General features: G+C 35.7%; 1 long non-coding RNA gene across 1 annotated transcript in view; it reads left to right on the top strand.

Moving 5' to 3' along the window:
• Nucleotides 1-1,537: 1,537 nt before the first annotated feature.
• The window catches only part of LOC129532135 (uncharacterized), a 101,834-nt gene continuing 87,641 nt past the window's right edge, over nucleotides 1,538-15,730 (top strand). Inside the window, exon 1 of the long non-coding RNA XR_008677763.2 lies at nucleotides 1,538-1,596. This is a non-coding gene — a long non-coding RNA (uncharacterized lncRNA). The remainder of the gene's footprint in view (nucleotides 1,597-15,730) is intronic.

Here is a 15,730-nt window from a genome sequence, read left to right as displayed (position 1 = left end):
TAAGAGATAGTCTTTAAATAGAGAAGATTAACATGTTGACGATTTAGTCCCGAATGTTAAGCTATTGCAAAATTAGTTCTTCAGAATTCTTACAAGAATATAATTACAAAAATTTTTAAGAGAAATTTTTAAATTGAAACATCTAGCCTCATGTATTTCTAGTGTTACACTGAAATGATTCACTGTAGAAAGTGAAATTAGTGTAGACAAAATAAGGATTAATATATGACAATATTCATTAATGATACTGAAGACTACATGATGAGAAAACATTACTTAATCCATAGGAAGTCACTTAGCATTTTTGATATCTTCACACAGGTATGCTTTTTAATTAGACATTTCAATAGTTCAGTTGAAAATATGAATGCAAACAAAAGGCTTGTAAAAATTATGCATGGAGTATTTAGAAACCTGAGTAAGAAACCGAAGGTCTTAGGGACGCAGGTGGTGGTTTAATTTCTTCTAATCCAAGGTCATAACTTTGGAAGATAAAGAAGGAACTGAGAAGTGAACAGCTGGCTCTGTATATGATGTCAAAGAACAGAATTTAGTCTTCTGGACCACGATGCATGATTCTAAACTAATGCTCCTGGCAAACGAAAGTACATCTAATGAAGAGTGGGGAGAACATACTTGGCAGAAGATTTGCTGACCAGAACAAGAAGGCATTGATATATTAGTGGGGTAGAGAAAAAGAACCAAACAAGCTGTTAAATTATACCCTATGGAGGGAAACAAGCTGACTTAGGAAGAGTAAAAATAGTGGAGAGGTGACCAGTAAATCGAGAGAGGCTAGCAGGAAAGAAGATAAACAATATTTGTGGCTTCATGGATTTATATACATATTCCCATAGTATGGATAATGGTGACATTTTAAATGAAAAGGTAAGTGATATTTGAATAATTTTATTATGATCTGATGGGGACGAGAACCTTGACTAGGTCATGTGATGGGAAAGTTATTTGACCCTGAAATCCAGTTTGTTTCTGCCATTAGCAAATATGCTGTATAATACAGGGATCATGGGGGTGGGACCTAAGAGGTTGGCCAGTGAATTCACTGGTAAGACAGACTGAAGGAAGGATTGGAAGTGATTCTTTACCAAACAATTAAAAGTAGTACAGGAAGAGGCCAAGAGTGGTGGCTCATGCCTGTAATCCCAACACTTTGGAAGGCCAAGGTGGGAGGATTGCTTGAGTCCAAGCGTTCAAGACTTGGCTTGGGCAACATATTGAGACTCCATCTCCATTTTATGTATTTAAAAAATGTACTACAGGAGGGAAAACTGGGATTTTTCAAAGGAAATACACTTTGATTTGTCCCTTTTTTTTTTCTTCCACTTAGACTGGGACTTGTCAACAAATTTCAAGAAACTCAGGGAGTACAGAACACAGTTCAAGAATTTTGGATCCCTGTGATGAATAGTATGTAACAGAGAAAGGGATGATGATTATGACACAATCTAATTGCCATGGGGGGTTGTGATGGAAATGAACAGACTTGGAATCAAGTAGAATCTGATGTTTCAGTGTCTACATGATTCTAAATGTTGTGGGCTTGATATTTACGTGAAAATCTTGCTTGGCAAAATTGTAAGTTTATTTTCCCATAGCTGAAATTAATTTCTACTCTGAATCTTCATTTTTGCCTTCCCAAAAACAGAAAAATTAGTCTGGTCTCTTCTGGATAAGAACAGTCATGTTATATTAACGAGTTTTCATCTTTTGGGGTGTAAATGAAATCAGTCAGTTACTGCTCAGTCATTTCAGGTTTATAAGTCAAGCACATTCAAGATTTCTGCAATGCTCCCCAACCTTGGGGTTGATTTAGCAGGGAACTGGTCCTGCAATGTTAGTGGGGAGGAGGCATCCATTTCTTTCCTTTCCTGCTTCTTTCTGATATGCACAATTGGCCAGTCATGACATTCACTTAATAGTATGTAAGTGTCTTGACATACTATTTGTATATCTCTGGCCTTGCTTTTTTTCTTTTCTTTTTTTTTTTGGTTTTGCTTTTGCTTTTGTATATCTGCCTTTGCTTTTGTGTATCTATGGCCTTGCTATTGTCCTGTCATTGTTGTCTACTGTAGTTGCAATCCATAATGCCCTCTCTGCCTGCCACCTTTCTCTGTGGGAACATTCTCACCCTGCTTAAAAGTATAGCTCAGGTTAAGCTAGTCCCCTGTACCTTTTCTGGGTCTGTGCTATGGGCTTGCATCTCTCAGGACTTTTCTGCTACTAACACCAATTTCAATCATCTCTGTTCTTCTTTGTGTTATTGTAGTCTAGGGAATGTGGATGGGCTTTCTCTTAAAGAACCATGACCCAATCACCTGCCAAAGGTTGCACCTTATAATACCATCACCTTGGGGGTTAGGATTTCATCATACGAATATTGAGAGGGAGCACAAATAATCAGTCTACAGGACTTGGCTTATCAAAAAATTTTCCCTAAATGTCAGTCTTAAAATTAGATTTCTTGTTTAAAACGTTAAAACCAAGAAATGGAGCATTTTTTTTCTTCTTCTAACCTTGATATCCTCCCTTTCTTGAGGCAATGCTGAATGGATACCTTAAAGGTATTAAGATACATGCATGGAAAAAACAGGCAGTGTTTTACATATCATTACTATAATAGATGTATTTTAATTCCAATTATATTTATATTCTGAAAAATTTGTATTAAGGTCATGGGGAAGTCTTCATAAGCATGCCTGCCTATAACTTAAATATTTCCAGAAGGGCATATTTATTAGGAAAACCAGCAATCTATTAAATTCTCTGGAAGGTTTTTTCACCAACAGTGGAGTTGCGCTGAAAAAATCAATGTCTCTTGTCCCCCTTTCTTCACCTGTAAAACAAATAGTAAATGTTACCTATTGTCTTTCAGGAAGTTTTCCCAATGATTTGGATATTAGCAAAATATCTAACCTAGTATCTGAAAAGTGGCAGGTCCTCAATATTTGTCAGCAGCTATTTTTGTACCATGATAGAAATCTTGGGGTCTTGGATAGATGCAGAGTAAAAATTAGAGAAAAATAAAGTTAAATAGTTTGGGGAGTATTTTATATAGACTATTGAGACAAATAGCCTTTTCCTCACTGATGTCCACTAACCATCTAGAAGAATGACACATGGTAGGTATTCAATAAATATCTGAATGAATGTAAATATTTCCTTTTTGGTTTTATATTTTTAATTGGTTGCTTTTCCTTCCATGTCTAAGAAGAATGATATGAGAACCTAAGGGAGCATAAAAGAGAAGTTGTAGAAGAAGAACATTTTTAGGAAAGAAGTATCAAGAAAATGTTTAGTTGAATGGTGGTTGGCATTTGGAGTTTTATTGTAATACAGTGATCTGTGTTATACTTAAGGAATAGTAACAGGTTAAGGAAGAATAAATTTGGTGAAACTTACTTAATATGGATGTGGAATAGAGTGTTGCTTACATGTAAAATGAATGAGATACTAAGACAGTCTCTAAGCAGCAACATTCTAATTTCAACCCGTGACTTCCCTGAGACCTCGGTGACCTAGAGGTGTTGCTTAAGTAGTAGAGTTTCTGTGGGAAATAGAGGTGAGTATAGCAGCAAAGTCCTTTAGAGTAGAATACTATAGCTAATTATTTCTCTTCTCTGGGAACTCGAGCTGTGTTAAGATGGGCAGGAAGAATAGCAATAGAATTAAGCATCTCCAAGCAAAACCTTTGAAAACAATCGTAATTATCTTTTTTGTTGATTGGGGCATCTCTTTTCAGAATCTGAGGAGAGATGAGAGGAATTAGAGAATTATTTTTTTTTTTTTACCATCATGCTGCTTCTGAAGACAAAGTGTAGTAGGTTTTTAGGTGCAAGCAACAGAAACTCAGCAGGACTAAAAAGAATTTGGTAAAGGATGTTGGAGAGCTCATGTAAACTCTGAGGATATGGGAGAAGGAGGTTTGAAACAGGCAGGAACTAATGCAGCAATAGCCAGGACCTTAACCAGAGACCGCCATAGGAACTATCCAACTCCCAAACAAAGATGCTGCAGCTGGCAGAAGGATTACATATTGGAGGCCTTGGGAATTGAGACACAAAATGAAATCATAAGACAACTTATGAGATTTTTTTCCTTAAGGTATTTTAGATCCACAATAACAGTGATAGATTTTATTGCAGTAGATTGCCTCCTTTAAAAGTAATTGAATTAAATAGGGGTGGTTTAAAAAATAAAAGCAACTTTGGGAAGCTGAGCTGGGGCAGATCACGTGGTCAGGAGATCAAGACCATCCTGGCTAACACGGTGAAACCCCGTCTCTACTAAAAATACAAAAAATTAGCCGGGTGTAGTGGCTGGCGTCTGTGGTCCCAGCTACTCGGGAGGCTGAGGCAGGAGAATGGCGTGAACCCAGGAGGCGGAGCTTGCAGTGAGCCGAGATCACGCCACTGCACTCCAGCCTGGGCGACAGAGCGAGACTCTGTCTCAAAAACATTAAAAATAAAAAAAAAAAAGCAATATGTACTGTTGTAACTAGTGCAATATAGAAGTATGTAAATGGAAAAAATTCACAGTGAAATTGCAGGTGGGAAACAGAGATAGCCTCTACTAAAAATTTGAACTGTATTTTCCAGACTATGTAATAAAACATACGTAGGACTGCAATATACATGCTACTCTGCAACTTGCTTCTTTCACTCAACAATATGTTGCATACTTCGGTTCATGTCAATACATATAGTTCTAGCTTCACCTTTTAAAGGATTCACAGCATTTAATTGTTCAAACACAATTTATTCAATCTATAACTGCTATTCAATTAGACTTTTACAATTATAATTGTCTTTCACATATATTTTAAGTGCTTGTGTGCATCTCTATAGGCTAAATTCCTAGGAGTATAATTACTGGGTCAAAAGTGGAAGACATATATAAAAACTTGAGAGCTGTCGTTACTTGCCCTTATAGAGGGTTGGCTCATTTTAACAATCATACCTACAGAATAAGAGGACCAAATTCCCTGTGACTTGAATATATTTGCTCTTAGGTAAAGATAACTTCCACAGGAATTTTACTTCTCAGATAAGTAAGTAGATTTAATGAGCTATTATGATCCCCTGTCCCAAATATCTGAAAGCAGAGGAACAAAATCTAATAACATGTTCTATATTTTAGGTATTTTCTAAAGCTTTTGTTAATATAATTTATTAACAGAATTAAAGTACGGCATTAAAATATAGGTAAAAGGCCAACATTTCAAAAATACTGGAGACTGAATAATTTCCTAATCATTGTTATTAAATCAGACAAGCATTTTCTTAAGGATGACTTAGTGTTTAAATTTCAGGATAGATCTTCTTTTTCAGTGAATTTAAAAGAACGTTACAAGAAAATGTTATTTTCTTCTCTAAAAGGACAAAAAACCTTTTAAGAAACATAATAGTGTTCTACACAAGCCTAATTATTTTCTTTGCAAATAACATGTTGGGTTGAAACTTCCCTGTCTAATGAAAAAGTAAAATGTAGAAAACTAAATGACATAAATTAGTTTTTATAAGAATTTAAAAAATTGTGAAGGAGTAGTTGTATATTGTATATAAATAGTCCAGCCATTTCTCTACATGAAGCGTTTTTTAATTCCACTGGTCAAACTTATTTATATTGACATCATTTTATATAAATTCAGTAATTCTGTAAAAATAACTTTGGCACAGTGTTGCTGAAATTTTCACTAATGTACTCGATTATACATCCTACACAGAGCTATGCATTTGGAATTTTAAATTTATTTTTTAGCAACAAAAATAAGAATGCATTTAACCACCCCATGCCAAAACAACCCATAAGTGGTTTTCTTGATTTTAGAGTTTCTTTATTACTTTAAAAATAAACATTAGAAAGGTAATAGGTTATTGGGCTGGACATCTCAGAAAAACTTGTTATTGCACAGTTTGGTATATCTTTAACATACAATCCATATAAGGATAAAAATGACACATTTGAAAAGAGAAGCTATTTTTAGTCACTTATCTGTTATAGTTCTGTTGTAAGCTAGAGAGGAAAGCATGTTAAGATTTGTTTTAAATACAGTATATTGAAAATGACAATGGTCATATTGATCTCTTTTCCATCATTTTCCACAAGGCAATATTCACATGGGATTGAATATCATCGTGGAAAGAATATGGAGTTTGGCTCCATATAAACACATCTGGGTTATAACTCTGGCTCTTTTGCTATCCACCAGCTGAGTGACTTTAGTCAGTTAATTTACCTCATTGAACATTAGTTTTCTCATTTCTAGAGTGGGGTTAATAATACCTACTGCAAAGGGTCAACATGTGAAAGATAAAAATGCAAATATGAAGCACTTTAGAACTTTTGAAGACAGTAGATTTTCAATAAATGCTACTCTCCTCCTCTCCTTACAATCCCTACTCTAGTCTTTATTTTACAAGGTGGTATATCCCAATACTACCTTGAGCCACATTAGTCTTACTATCTCTACACCAAAGCAGGGAATTTCACAGGATAATTACTATGTCCTCTGTAAGCTTTAGGAGAAAAATTCAATAAAGCTTCAGGATTTTTGGTGGGTGTTCTTTTGTTTCTCTACCCGTCATGCTTTATTTAAATAAAGAATCATAATATTCTTAGCATAGACATCATACTTCTTGTTATTTAAATAAAGAACCCCTTAAAACTACATATCATTTTTATGTTCTTCCTACACCAAAGTTATTTTAAGAGAAAAGGTATTCAATTTTTTTATTCATGAACATTAATAATTATAGTATAACATTAAGGTAGTTTCAACATTTCCCTTGCAACTATTTACAGGCTCTTCATACTCTTGATTTTATGTTGTTTCTATCTTGATTGTTCAATGCTCAATTGCCCTACTTACCCGCTGTATATCAGTTGACTATTGCTTGGAGAAGTCCTAATTGTGCAGAGTGAGTTCCTACAAACTGGTCCTTTGTTACAGATTATCACTTCTCTATTGCTATATTGTTGGATCTTTATAACACCACTCCACAGAGGCTGTTCAAAATCTTTATTGTTCTTAAGAAATTAGCTTCATCTTTGACCTCTTTGCTCTTGAAAGATTATCTCATTGTGATGACATTCAATCTGCCTCTGTCCTTCCAACCTGTCCTATGCCTTGGTTCATATATTTTGTGCCAACTGAATGCTGTTTTTGAGTAAAGCAAATTTTCTCTTCAATATATATACTCTCTATACTCTCAATAATATCATAAAGTATACTTTTAATAATTTTATTAAAAGTCTTTGCTGGTTCTTGTATTCTATCAACTAAAATTAGAGTTCCTTGGCCTTGTGTTCAAGACCCTGTCCAAATATCTTTCCTCACTTATTTAATGAAATGTAAAGCAGAATTTCATGCAGAAATATTCTGAATTGATGTTAAAACTATTCAAACTTATAATTCTTTGGAGGACCCGAAATAAAATTTTGTATCATTCAAATTCGTCCCTACTCAACTCTACCTCTGAAGTTGACAGAGGAAATAATTACCAACAATCTGTCTGAGACTTCTTGTCCATAGCATTCTGACTGTGATAGATTTCAATATTGTTTTATTTTCTTGCTTAGGTACCTTAATATTCTAGTCTTTATTATATTAACTTTTAAATATTCAGTCTTTATTTATTTTAACGTTGAGCCCAAAGTTCATTTTTTTAAGGCAAAAAAGACTAAGACTTTTTTTAATCATGAAAGAATTTAAAGAATGTGGTACAAGACCTATAACATGTAGTGAGTTTTTATCATGTGTCAGATATTCTTTTTCTGAAGAATTAATTGTCCCAACAATACAGTGAATCAGTGTTGTTATTCCCCTATTATAAACAGGGAATGGATCCTTTAGAACCTTAAGTCATTTGGCCATCGCCACATAGCCAGTAAATGGCAGAAGTGTAATTCAAACTCAGATCCACTTGCCACCAATTAGGAAATTATCTACTCATGCTGCAAAATTACAGAGAATTCTTTTATTTTATTTTATTTTATTATACTTCATGTTTTAGGGTACATGTGCACAATGTGCAGGTTAGTTACATATGTATACTTGTGCCATGCTGGTGTGCTGCACCCATTAATTCGTCATTTAGCATTAGGTATATCTCCTAAAGCTATCCCTCCCCCCTCCCCCCTCCCCCCTCCCCCCACCCCACAACAGTCCCCAGAGTGTGATATTCCCCTTCCTGTGTCCATGTGTTCCTATTGTTCAATTCCCACCTATGAGTGAGAACGTGCGGTGTTTGGTTTTTTGTTCTTGTGATAGTTTACTGAGAATGATGATTTCCAATTTCATCCATGTCCCTACAAAGGACATGAACTCATCATTTTTTCTGGCTGCATAGTATTCCATGGTGTATGTGTGCCACATTTTCTTAATCCAGTCTATCATTGTTGGACATTTGTGTTGGTTCCATGTCTTTGCTATTGTGAATAGTGCCGCAATAAACATACATGTGCATGTGTCTTTATAGCAGCAAGATTTATAGTCCTTTGGGTATACACCCAGTAATGGGATGGCTGGGTCAAATGATATTTCTAGTTCTAGATCCCTGAGGAATCGCCACACTGACTTCCACAATGATTCAACTAGTTTACAGTCCCACCAACAGTGTAAAAGTGTTCCTATTTCTCCACATCCTCTCCAGCACCTGTTGTTTCCTGACTTTTTAATGATTGCCATTCTAACTGGTGTGAGATGGTATCTCATTGTGGTTTTGATTTGCATTTCTCTGATGGCCAGTGATGGTGAGCATTTTTTCATGTGTTTTTTGGCTGCATGAATGTCTTCTTTTGAGAAGTGTCTGTTCATATCCTTTGCCCACTTTTTGATGGGGTTGTTTGTTTTTTTCTTGTAAATTTGTTTGAGTTCATTGTAGATTCTGGATATTAGCCCTTTGTCAGATGAGTAGGTTGTGAAAATTTTCTCCCATTTTGTAGGTTGCCTGTTCACTCTGATGGTAGTTTCTTTTGCTGTGCAGAAGCTCTTTAGTTTAATTAGATCCCATTTGTCAATTTTGGCTTTTGTTGCCATTGCTTTTGGTGTTTTAGACATGAAGTCCTTGCCCATGCCTATGTCCTGAATGGTAATGCCTAGGTTTTCTTCTAGGATTTTTATGGTTTTAGGTCTAACATTTAAGTCTTTAATCCATCTTTAATTAATTTTTGTATAAGGTTTAAGGAAGGGATCCAGTTTCAGCTTTCTACATATGGCTAGCCAGTTTTCCCAGCACCATTTATTAAACAGGGAATCCTTTCCCCATTGGTTGTTTTTCTCAGGTTTGTCAAAGATCAGATAGTTGTAGATATGCGGCGTTATTTCTGAGGGCTCTGTTCTGTTCCATTGATCTATATCTCTGTTTTGGTACCAGTACCATGCTGTTTTGGTTACTGTAGTCTTGTAGTATAGTTTGAAGTCAGGTAGCGTGATGGCTCCAGCTTTGTTCTTTTGGCTTAGGATTGACTTGGTGATGCGGGCTCTTTTTTGGTTCCATATGAACTTTAAGGTAGTTTTTTCCAATTGTGTGAAGAAAGTCATTGGTAGCTTGATGGGGATGGCATTGAATCTACAAATTACCTTGGGCAGTATGGCCATTTTCATGATATTGATTCTTCCTACCCATGAGCATGGGATGTTCTTCCATTTCTTTGTATCCTCTTTTATTTCATTGAGCAGTGGTTTGTAGTTCTCCTTGAAGAGGTCCTTCATATCCCTTGTAGGTTGGATTCCTAAGTATTTTATTCTCTTTGAAGCAGTTGTGAATGGGAGTTCACTCATGATTTGGCTCTCTGTTTGTCTGTTATTGGTGTATAAGAATGCTTGTGATTTTTGTACATTGATATTGTATCCTGAGACTTTGCTGAAGTTGCTTATCAGCTTAAGGAGATTTTGGGCTGAGACAATAAAATACTGGCAAACCGAATCCAGCAGCACATCAAAAAGCTTATCCACCATGATCAGGTGGGCTTCATCCCTGGGATGCAAGGCTGATTCAATATACAAAAATCAATAAACATAATCCAGCATATAAACAGAACCAAAGACAAAAAGCACATGATTATCTCAACAGATGCAGAAAACGCCTTTGACAAAATTCAACAACCCTTCATGCTAAAAACTCTCAATAAATTAGGTATTGATGGGACGTATCTCAAAATAATAAGAGCTATCTATGACAAACCCACAGCCAATATCATACTGAATGGGCAAAAACTGGAAGCATTCCCTTTGAAAACTGGCACAAGACAGGGATGCCCTCTCTCACCACTCCTGTTCAGCCTAGTGTTGCAAGTTCTGGCCAGGGCAATTAGGCAGGAGTAGGAAATAAAGGGTATTCAATTAGGAAAAGAGGAAGTCAAATTGCCCCTGTTTGCAGATGACATGATTGTATATCTAGAAATTTACAGAGAATTCTTAAAATACTGACTTTCATTGATAGTTTAGTAGATCACTGGCCTAGGAATGTAGTGAGAATGGAAAATGGTAGCATCATGTGTAAAACTCCTTTGATTTTTTTCTTTCCTTCCCCTAATTTTCAAAGGCTGGAAAGTGGCTCCAGGAATGTTTCACAGCCACTCTCTTCCCTCTATTCCTTTTTGGCTAGCTGGGTGGCTGTGCCTGGCTCTCTGCCTAACTACTATCTTGAGGAACTTATACACATTCTGTTCAGTGGCCATTCCTGAGTCACTGCTACCGTTGCCTCCATTGTATCTCTATTTGGGTAAGAGATAATTTCCAAGCAACAATTTTGAGAAGTAGGTCTAAGCAGGTGATTAATAATGCCTCTACCACACTCCAACTCTCACTTTCCCACACAATAATGTTGATGCAATGCTGGAACAAGCCACTTTTATACGCTGTCAGACTCAGCAGATGGGTTGGCCCAACCCACTCCTGTGTATATTTAACCTTTTCTTCCCCTCCTTCTATGATGAAGACTTCTTCTCAGGGAATTGTGATAATTGAGCCACATTTCCTCTTTAATTCTTCCTGGAAATTGTTGCCCATCCTACTTCTTTTTTATTACTTCTCCAGACTCTCTGCTTCTCTTTGCCTTCCTCCTGACCGTGTTCCCTTCTCCACTAAGTTCAACTTAAGATTTTACTTCTTTAATAGATTACCCTTCAAAGTTTCAAAACTTAATAATGTATCAAATATAAATGTATCTTAGTGATCTTATACTACTATTCCACAGCGATCCTCTGCTCAAATCCTTTGCCTTGAATTTTAGTCCTTTCATGCTGTGTCTCAAATGTGCAATTATTCCAAGGGAAAAAGTGACCGCAGAAGGCCAGCTTGCTTGTTTAACATTCCTTGGGTTACTTTAAAAGTGCAGCTTAATTTGTGACTGTGATTGATAGACTTTGTAAATGCTATTGGAAGCTAAATGATTAAAGTTTAGAGAAACAGCATCTTCCATTTGCACACAAAGTTGTGGTTTATTTCAGAGCAAATAGCTTTTCAAGTGATGACTTGGTTCTTGCTGAAATCCCAGCAGCGGAGGTCTCTGTACTTGGCCAGGTCAATGGATGGAGAAGGAGAGGCACCTGGAATAGTTTATTCATGGTCTTCTGGGAAAGCCTCTGAGAAGAATTGCTGAATAAAAATGAAATTAGGCAGCATTAGAGCTGCGAACACTTTGGCTATCGAGACCAGTCAAGTAAAGCATGGTTTATTACTTCTGGGAGCCAAAGACCCATGAGACAGTGCAATTCCAACCAGGGAAAAGCTTCAGATTGGGGAGCCAGAGGTCATTCTATGTCTCTGATGCATGAGACTAGATCATTCATACATTTGGGCATTCCATAAACATTTGAACTCCCATAGGTCAGATATTTTGCTCTGTCCTAAGAATATAAAGGCCAATACAACATAATTTTTTTTCCTAGAGAAAGGGAGCTTAGGGGAATTATTATCTGGGAACCAACACAATGGGTAGAACATGCTTTCTTGAAATCACGCATATTCTTATTTTATTCTCTAAACAACTCTAAGAAGGTGGGTATTTACTAACTTGATTCTATGGATAAAAACCCAGAGACTTAAAGTAGTGAGCTGGGATTTCAACCAAGATCTCTATAATTCCAACACCAAAATTTGCCCAGAGAGATGTATAAAAAGATATACTTGAAAATTATGTGGTGAATATTCAAAATTCTGAACAAAGTATAGTGGGAACTATTAGGAGACCTGATTTTACAGAATTGATGTTATTTTAGCTGTGTTTCAAAGGCTGAGAGTAGTTAGAAAGAGAAACGGGGTAGAGGATATACTTTGAAAAAGTAGGGCTTGGTCTAAGCCTCTTTTTAACAGGATCTGAGTAGAGGGGCAACCGTGTGGTGGTATCTAGGAGTGGCCTTGTCTTGGCTGCCTCTACCTCTTATTTAAACTGACTCTATTATGCCTAAAATTTTCTTTGGTCTGTTTATACTTCATATCCTCAGGATTGACCACATAATTTATGGGTCTTCTTGTCAAAAATTAAGAATTTCAAAACAGCAGAACATCAAACCAAACACGGGGCTCATCTTAGTGCCCATGAAATGGCCGTGATAGTAGAACTAAGAAGCTCGTGAAAGATATGAGAAAATATTCTCTTTACCTTTAGTACCCTTTTTATAGGTTATATAAATTACAGGTTTTATGTAAGTTCGCTAATATATGAATACAAATGGCAGAATTTATGCACATGGAGTTCATTTCAAATTCATATATTAACTTGGCATTTAGATATTCCTTTTATTTTCACAGTACTTGTATATATCCCTCAAATACACAGAACAAATCTTTTTATTCATTCATTTAACAAACACTTATTGAGCACCTACTATACATGTCCATGGTGTTTGTTATATGCTCTGGAGAACATGTCAGTGAGAAAAACATATGTAAATAGAGGGGAAGAATCTTTCATATAAAATGGAAGACAGAACCCATTTATAAAAGCAACAGAAATAGTAAAACACATAGATTTTTTTAGTTGATTCTTGTCTTTGCGACACAAAAATAAACTATAAAGTGGAAGAATGTACAATGTTTTTAGATATGAAGATTGTCAATATGTCAATTCTCCCTAAATTCATTTATAAATTAATGAGATTTCAGAGAAAAAAATGCCAACTCTTCATTCCTGCCCCTCTTTGCTGAACTGAACTAAATACGATTTTTTTTTACCTTTTCTTTTTCCTTTTTTTTTTTTTTTTTTTAATGAGACAGGGTCTCCTTCTGTCATCCAGGCTGGAGTACAGTGGTATGATCATAGCTTCCTATGGCCTCAAATCCCTGGGCTCAAGCCATCCTCCCATCTCAGTCTCCTGAGTAGTTTGGACTACAGGTGCATGCTACTATGCCTGGCTAATTTTTTTTTTTTTTTTTTTTTTAGAAATGGGGTCTTGCTTTGTTACCCAGGCTGGTCTCAAACTCCTGGGCTTAAGTGATCCTCCCATCTTGTTCTCCCCAAAATACTGGGATTATAGGCCTCTGAGCCACTGTGCCTGGCCACATAAGGTAACTTTAAATGCATCTGAACTAGGAGGAACAATCATGAAAACACTGGAGTAAAAAAAAGTATGTGTGATTAAGTTCTATTGGATATTAAGATGTGCAGTGAAACCTTAGAGTATAATTAAGTTAGCAGATTAATAAATGGAAAAATACACATGAACATTTAGTATCTGATAAAAGTAGTATCTCAAATCTAAAAAGCAAAGATGGAACTTAAATGATGCAGAGATACCTGGATAACCACTTGGAAAATGATGAGATTGGACTGATACCTAACGTCATACATCAAGACTAGTTAAAACCGACCAAAAATCTAAATAACAAAACCAAGCCTGCTGTGGTGGCTCACACCTCTAATCCTAGCACTTTGGGAGGCCAAAGCAGGAGGATTGCCTGAGCCCAGGAGTGTGAAACCAGCTTTGTTCACAAAAGGAGACTTCATCTGTACAAAAAAATACGAAAAATCAGCTGGGCGTGGTAGCACACACCTGTTGTCCTAGCTACTCAGGAGGCTGAGGTGGGAGGATTGCCCAAACCCAGGAGGTTGAGGCTACAGTAAGCCATGATCATACCACTGCACTACAGTCTGAGCAACAGAATGAAACAATGTCTCAAAAATAAATAAAACCAAATCTTAAGATGAAGACCTATATCCAAAACCCAGAATACATAAAATATTGATAATTTTATATAGTCAAATTTTACATGGCAAAAATCAAGATAAAGACAAAAATCAATAGAGTGTGAATCTTTTTGCAAGTCATGTTACAAAGGAATAAACATATATATCAATATATAAGCTTCAATTTATAGGATTTTCAAATATATTATGAATATATAATATGTAACATAAATATATATGTCACACAATGTATTCATACATATATTAAACATAAGTATATATATAGCAAACACATAATCATATTTTGTATAGTATGTTTGAAATATGTAATATGTAAATTATATATATCTACATATACATATTTGTGACTCTTAGAAATTGAGAAGAGAAAGAAAAAACCAACCAAAAAAAGAACAAAAGTCATAAAAGACAAATCACAGAAAGTTTATGAATGGCATTTAAGTATTTGAAAAGATATTCAACTTCTCTCAATAAAATGAATGAAAAGTAACTGGTAATAGCCATTTTCTAACCATCAAATTGGGGAAAATACAGAAGTTTGAAAATTCTATTGGAGAGACACTTGTTATTTCTGGAAAGAGTACAAAATGGTACAATACCTATGAAGGAAAATTTGGCACTATCTAAGAACATTACAAATTCTTTAATCCTTAAACCTAACAATCAAAGTTCTGTAAATACATTATACAGATATACTTGAATAAGAAATTTCATGTGTACTAGGTTATGTGGTATTACTTGACAGCTGAGTGTCCAGCAAAAGAGACCTAATTAAGTAACCTGTGGTACATCCATGCAGTGGAATATAATAGTTTTTAAAAAGAATGATGCACGGCCACGTAAAGAATGAATTGTGTCCTTTGCAGCAACAGGAGTGCAACTGGAGATCATAATCCTAAGTGAATTAAGGCAGGAACAGAAAACCAAATGCCAAGTGTTCTCAGAAGTGGGAGCAAAATGTTGGGTACACACGGACATAAAAATGAGAACAATAGACACTGGAAAGTACAGAAGGGGGAAGGAGGTGGGGAGCAAATGTTGAAAAACTATTGGATATTATCCTCAGTACCTGGGTGATGGGATCAATCGTACCCAAACCTCAGCATCACTTAATATACTCAGGTAACAAACCTGCACATGTATACCGTAAATCTAAAATAAAAGTTGAAATTAATAAAAAATAGAATGAAGCTATATTCTGTGTATTATGATAGAGAATATATTGTTATTCTAAGACATACTGAGGAAAACATGCAACATGCATCATAGTATATGCTGATTTCTTTAGTAAGATAAGGCAATTATTTGCATGCTAAACAAACACTTTCAGGATTTGTTTGTAAAATAAAAGTATTTACCTACAAGGGGTTGAGAGGGCGAATAAAGGAGAAGGCGGTAAGGGAAACAAGACTTTTCTAGGTGTCTCTTTATATTGTAACTCTTGAATCGTGTAAACACACTACCTGTTGAGAAAACACAGCCCAATTTAGTAAGAAATCCCTAATATTGAAAGCAAATGGGAACAAATGAGCAAATAAATCCAACTAGATATTGCGTTG

Source organism: Gorilla gorilla, chromosome 11, assembly GCF_029281585.2.
Source record: "Gorilla gorilla gorilla isolate KB3781 chromosome 11, NHGRI_mGorGor1-v2.1_pri, whole genome shotgun sequence".
NCBI classification, from domain to species: Eukaryota; Metazoa; Chordata; class Mammalia; order Primates; family Hominidae; genus Gorilla; species Gorilla gorilla.
The sequence above is the reverse complement of the archived record's forward strand: the minus strand, read 5'-3'. Positions and strand labels throughout refer to the sequence as shown.